Below are 7,224 nucleotides of genomic sequence, written 5' to 3'. Positions count from 1 at the left end.
AAAAAAAAAAAAAAAAAGTGAGGTGAGGCATATGATCCATTGCATTGTTATCAAGTGGCTTTGCCTTATTGCTCATCTCAAACTTCAACTATTAGGAAACCCAGCAGCTGTCTACATATCAGCCACCCACTCATTCCTCCCAAGGGAATTTCCATTTGCTTTTTAGGTCACAAGAGAGTAACACATTTGGTTTCATAATTCTAGAACACTGACCCAGTCCTGGGAGAAGAAGACAACACCCAAACTGGAACATTTCTGCTCTTGCCTATTAGGTAGTATGGGGACATTCAGGGAATGAAAAGTGCCTGCCCTCCTCTGGGGAAGCAGCAAGAGCCTCAGTGTGATGTTAAACATTGATCTGAACAGAACATTGCTCTGTTCAACCACGTAAAACAGCAGCAGGCCCAAAAGAGATGGGGCCAGAGTCAAGAGGAAGGTCAAATCAACCGTGGACATCATGCAGTTGCTGAAAGAACTTACCATTCAATGCATGTAAAACACCCTCTGCTGATTCCCAGAACAACCAGATGTTTGTAAGGACTGAACTTCTCCCCTGGAAGATTCAGAGAAAGGAAAAACCATTTTTTTTTTAATTTTCTCACACACCCAAAAATATGGCATACAGTCAGCCCTCCATAGATCCCATATCCATGGATTCCACATTCATGAATTCAACCAACCACAGATTGAAATTTTTCAGATCACATCTGTACAAAACATGTAAAAACTTTCTTTCCATTATCCCCTAAACAATAAATATAAGAGTAATTTGCCTAGCATTTACATTGTATTAAATAAGTAACCTAGAGTTGACTTAAATTATAAAGGGGAACATTTATAGGTTATATACAAATGCTATACCATTTTATATAAGCCCCCAGAGTTTCTCAACAGTAGCAATTCCCCAAGATGTGATCTCTCTTACTCCTCTGATTTCAAGCTCCTGAGCCCATTCCAGCTATCTCTACAAAATCACGGCTCTCCATCCCTCAGTGAGTTCTCCTAATACACACACACACACACACACAAAAAAAAAAAAAAAAAAAAAAAAAACACCTCACTATTGCATTACTGCTAGACTGGAAACCAAAAATTCCCACAATAGGAAACTGTTCTATTTATTATGGTGCATTCATAATGGAATACTAAGTAACATTGTGAAGGTGGATGAGTTAGAGCTACATCTATTCAAGGTAAATTGTTAAGTAACAAAGGAAAGGCTAGAAAAGAAGGCAGAGGTGATACTATTTTAAGAAAAAATACAAGAACATATCCAGAAGGACACACAAGAAACTGGTAACAGTGATTGCATTTGGAGAGAGGATTAAGACTAGATACAAATGAGAGGAAGGACACATATGTATATGTTTTTGGACAATGAGCCAGAGTTATTTTTAAAACATTTCTAATAAGGAAGAAGGAGGAGGAGAAGCCACCCACCTAAGAGCATTGGAAAAAAGTTTCCACCCCACTACAGATGTCCTGGAGGAAGAAGAGGAGAATCTTGCATATACAACCCCAAAGACCTCTGGTTCCAGAGTCACTGAAACAATACCTGCTACTAGGAGCTAGCTCCTCTCCCACCTGCCCACTTTGCACCCTTTATTCCATTTTTTTTTTAGTTCTCATTTTTTGACATAGATAGTACTTTGCAATTTTTAAAACTTAGTATGTTTTTCACATAGGTTACATAGATATATCATCTCATTCTATATAGTCATGTATGATACCTACATTTTTATGTTCATATAAGAGATCCTATGGATATGGCTCCACATTTTGATTTTAGACACTAGAAAACTCACCACATACATAGGGCTTTAGTTATTACTGACAAGTGCATCCTCCTCTACCATTGGATGTGCCGAAATTTATTAACCAGAAGCCCACAAATGTCCTTCTCATCTATCTGAATGAAAGTCCTTTAATTGAAACTTATGTCCTGTGAAGGAGAAACAAAACTTGAGAGTTATCCCATGGGGAAAAAATGCTGGAAAAAAAAAAAAAAAAGAATGGAAGAGAGGCATCCTGGGTGAGGAAGGGCCAAGAGGCTGCTATTTCCTTTTGGTTATTTTTATTTTCAAGATTCTGCTTCTCTTATTTTACCTCAAGCTCCTTAGATAAATCATTCCAAATAATAGCTCCATCTATACATATGCCCAGTGACTATTTCTAGGCAGGACAAGCTATTTTTTCTAATTAAAGATATTTTTGTCCCTAAGTGATTCATTTCCTTTGAGCTTCTCACCTTGTGTTTATAAGGATTTTTTGTTATTGTTGTTGTTGTTTATTGTTTTGCAACCAGTTGTGCTTAAAAGTAGCTGTTATTTCTGGGTAAGGGAGGTATTATACACCTAATGTTAACAATTTTAAGGTTTAATGCATTGGTAACTGATCAACCTAGGTGGTTTGCTTTCCTCTGAAAGTACTGCCTACCTGGTTAAATAAAACTTTTTTAGTTATGAGGTGATCTCAGCCAATTGTTTCCCAAGAAAAGCTTGAACCTGTTGTTGTTGTTGTTGTTTTGTTTTTTATTTTTAAATATTTATTGCTTTGTTTTAGCATTTCTGACATTGATTCATATCCTTAGTCATACAGCCAGGCAGACAAATTTCTACTTATGCGCTTGAATTTCTTATTGCTGAACATTGCTTATTTATTGTTGCTTAATCTTTATCACTGAACCAGTTTTTCCATCTTCATTTTGACTTTAACACCTTCCTATTCTGTACTTTCATCATCTTCTGGTTCTGTTGGCTCCTCCCTTAGCTGGAATCCAAAATCAACCATTTTAGTGACTTGTCCAGAGTCCAGAATCCCTTTTCCCCTTGGGTTTACATTGTGGTCACTTAGCCTGCCCATCTTCATCTCAAGGGGTCCCATGGCAATCCCTGCTACTCAGCACTGCCCTCAAAATATGCTCCCCCTTTCATACAAGGCCTTCTAGGACTGGTCCTCTGTCCTCTCCTCCAGCCTGTGACCTTACTCCATCAAGCATCCTGTTCCCCACCCCACTTCAATTGGTTGTTTTCTCCACAACTGCCCCCCGCCACCACCAAATGCACACACACTCTTCTGTCTACTAAAGGTCATTTTTCTCAGTCCTGGTATATTTAAACTATTGTTTTATTTATTCCATTCTCTGCCAAAGGTTTTTTTGTTTTTGTTTTTGTTACTTCTGTTCTCTCTATTGGAGTGGGGGAGACTACAGTTTACAACTTGCAATGAACATAAATTCTAACTTCTTGAATCGCATTGTTGATGGTTGTGCTGAAATCCACAGCTACAGCTTACTCTGCAGATCCGAGTTATGGTTAAGAAGGTTTCAAAAACAAAAAGAGTCCAAAAAGCTCCCTTAATAAATATTTCTTATTAAAACTTGCATGAGAGATGACAACCTAATACCCATTTCATTTTATCATAATGCAAACAATCCTAAACCAATATTGCAGGCATGCCAACAGGGTATGTCATTGTCATCACAGGTCAGAACACATGAAGTACAAGAGGAATACCCTACTACATAGCTGCAGCTCAACAGATTATCCTTCACCCATTTCCTGCACACCATCCTGAGGTAAACTAATTTTAAATGTTGGTTGAAGTAAACCAGCTATGACAAATTGAATGAGAACCCATCCGAATAGGTTTTGAATTTCTTTCAGTTTTTTGTTTTTAATACAAATGCCTGACTATGCTGAATCATCAAACTGAATGCATGAAAAACTGGCCAGCCCAGTATATTAATCATTAGCAAAAGGAACTTTAAGGAGTCTACTAAGTGTTTCCTTGTCATTAAGGTAGTACAATATTTATATTACAAACCTGATTTATAGCTTGATGTTTAGCGGGGTACGACCAACCAACCAATACATTAATGCAGATTTTTTTGTGTGAGAACAGAAGGTACTTTCAACATTTGGTTTTTTTATATAGAAAAATAATGAATAAATGAAACTTTTTTCTTTTCTTTTTCCCCCCAAGAGGTAAGATTCAATTTGATTCTTCTAGAGAGGTATAAAAGTAGTTGAAAGTAGGTTTTTGGTTTTTGGTTTTCAGTCATAATCTGTATGGATTCTTCATAGTTGATTTGTCTGCTTCATTGATAGCTACTTTTCTGATAATTTTGTCTAATTCTTCATCTATTAGTTTTCCCCCTAAGTTTGTCCCAATATGACAAATATGTTGCCTTGATGTAACCATCTTCATCCTTGTCAAAGACTGGGATTGCCTCAAGGATCTCTTCTTCACTATCTGTATCTTTCATCATAGTCAAAATTTCTGGGTCATCAATGGTGCCATTAACCTCACCATCCACTTCATTGATTGTATCCTTCAATTCTATTTCTGTTGGTTTTTGATCCTGTGACCTCATGACAGTTTGAAATTCCTTTATTGTAATGGAGCCATTGACATCTTTACCAAACAGAGAGCTTCCTGAAATTCACAGTCTGTACCTTGGTCAGTTTATCAGCCATAGGGTGAGTGAAGGGAGGACAAGAAAGAGAAGCAGATATGGCTGCATCTAGGCAGGAGCTGTGGCAGGTGCATCCACTGCTGCTGCTGCTGCTGATAGGGCATGGTGTTCACTGCCCAGTACCACCACTGCAGCCTGAACCACTGTCCAACTCTCTGCCAAAGTTCTTGAACCCATTTTGTTCCATCATCCCAGGCATGGGATATCTATAAAAACTTAAACATACAATTATGTAATAAGAATATAATCATATTATGATTGTGATATATTATTTACTATAACATATAAGCTATAGATTATGATTTCCAACCAAGTTTAATACACCTGTGTTAATTTTGTTGAAACATTTGAAGAATTGATAATTTGGGACTGAATGCATTAAAGACTAGTCTTCACTGTTTTTCTTTATTTCCTTACCTTCCAATAACTACTTTAAAAAAATTAAACATAAAAGTGACACATACATATGGTAAATGTTCAGTGAAAAAAGGATGGAAAATAAAATACCCCTACCTGTCACTAGCAGTGATTTGAATTACGGCCTTTGTCCCTGTGACAGGAGCACACCTGTGATGGAAACTCAGGTGCAAAGGTATCAGTTGAGTCTGCCCAGTTGCTATTGAAAAACCAGCCTCTACCTCAGAGCAAAGCCTGTCCAAGGAAGGGACATGACCCTTGTCCTTGGAAAGACCCACAGAGCACTCCTAAGCACATTCCCACCCTGCTAAGTTGTTTATCTACAAATAACAGGAGAGATCTGCTGTGCCAGGTGTCCCTGTCTCAGTCAGGCTAGGTGGGGACCCATAGCAATCCCCTAGCAGCCACCAATCAGCATGAAACAGGGAAATACCTGGGATGCCAGATGACCCTCCCAGTAGTTTATGGTGGTTGATAACATGTTGGGAAAGCATGTAGTTCAGCACGTACTCCCCTCATGGCTTAAACCAATGAATTCAAATGAATCCCCCTCTTTTACTAGCCAATCACCCTTACCCAACTTGTTCCTGCCAGTGAATGCGCTAATCATGTTTTAGAGTTGTTTTATGATTTTCCCGCAGCATGTGATGATTTTCTAAGAGATGCTATGATGTATGTGAAGTCCCTGCCTTTCCCAAAGAGTGTATAAAACTGCTGCAAACCCTGGGCTCGAGGCCTCTCAGCGTCACCAGTTGCTGTGTGTGCGTGGAGGACCGAGCTAGCTCGCAATAAAAACCTCTTTGCTGCTTACATCAATCTTGGTCTCTGGTATTCTTTTGGGGGTCCCGAATTTGAGCATAACACTATGGTGATACCCTGCTCAAAAGTAGGTTCTGTGCCTGCCACAGAGCTATCAGTCTTAACCTGAGTTCAGACACCAGCTGCCAGGGGTAGAGAATTATGAGCACAAGCTGATAATTATAATTGGGCTTCTAGTCTTTGACATTCTCACAGAAAACACTTTTGATGTTGAAACCTATATAATAAACATGCCAAGCTAGCTCTGGGTCATTGCATTGCTATCAGGGTATAATGTCCCACACTGTCTCAGCTTTCTTTCTATGTGTATCTTTTTGTTTTTTCTAATCCCCCCAGTGCCCCTTGGTCAGTTTTCTGAATTAATAGTCATGCAGGTTGTGGCACCTACCCCATCTGAGGCTAGTCATTATTCCCAAAGATGACTGAGACAATGTGTTAACTGAGTAACAGGATCACAAGTCTCTTTTCAGGCAGCGGGGGGAATATATACACACACATACACACACACACACACACATGTGTTGATTTTATATATTATGGTTTTTTATGTAATGTAAATAATATATAAATAAATATAGTATATATGCAATATAAACTTGTAAATTTTATACCTGGGAATGAAATCATCCATTATTCTGACCTTTGTTTTACGAATTCAATATTATATTCTGGCACAAGAGTCTGGGAACAATGGGAATTGTGATTACCCTGGTGAAAGTATTTGAATACTTTGGGGGAAGGAATAAAAGAACAACTTCCTCTTTAGTATGTACATTTTTATCATTAGAGTTTTGTAATATAAAGAAAAAATATTTTTGTAAGATGTTTTTATATTTCTTGACTATCTTTTCACATTAGCATGTACAGATACAACTCATTATATATTTAATGGATTTGAAGTAGCCAATTATGTAGATTTACCCTGATTTGTGTAATTAATTCTGTATTCATGGATCTTTGGATCATTCTTGAGTTTGGGGGTTATTACTATTACTATTAGTACAAACAATGCCACAGGGAGAATCCTTGTCCATATATCCATAGTGCCGTGGTGACACTTCTTCTCTTCCTGCTCCCAGACTCTTCTTTTTATACTATCTGAACATAGTGAACATAGCCACCATCTGGTGGTGGCTGCTTTCTGACTACTCATCTTTAAAAGAAGTGAGTTTTCTTAGACAAGCCCTAGCAGAAGGTCTGGTGGGGGAGAAGGCTATCATCAGGTTCCAAGCCTCCTGGGAAATTCCATGACTCAGGACATGGTTGAGAGACTCCATCAGAAAGCAAGATTAGCAGGTGGAGAGCAATCAGGTAGCTCAGGTTGTGGGTCTGCATGGTGCCCATTCACCCCATGGGCAACTCACACTCTCTAAATCATACTCTGCCATTTCTCTGGAAGCTCTACATCCCCTATCAGAAGGCACAAGGCAGGGACTAGGCATATAGCTCATGTGCATGCACAAGGCCCTGGCTTTGATCCCCAGCACCAAAAAACAAAACAAATAAACAGA

The 7,224-nt window shown here is 38.5% G+C and overlaps 1 pseudogene; it reads right to left on the bottom strand.

Annotated features, from left to right (window-relative positions):
• Window positions 1–4,033: 4,033 nt before the first annotated feature.
• Window positions 4,034–4,478, bottom strand: LOC107148269 (annotated as a pseudogene).
• Window positions 4,479–7,224: the final 2,746 nt, after the last annotated feature.

Source organism: Marmota marmota, unplaced genomic scaffold (assembly GCF_001458135.2).
Source record: "Marmota marmota marmota unplaced genomic scaffold, marMar, whole genome shotgun sequence".
Lineage (NCBI taxonomy): Eukaryota > Metazoa > Chordata > Mammalia > Rodentia > Sciuridae > Marmota > Marmota marmota.
Note: the sequence above shows the minus strand (reverse complement) of the source record. Positions and strands in the feature narration are given on the sequence as shown.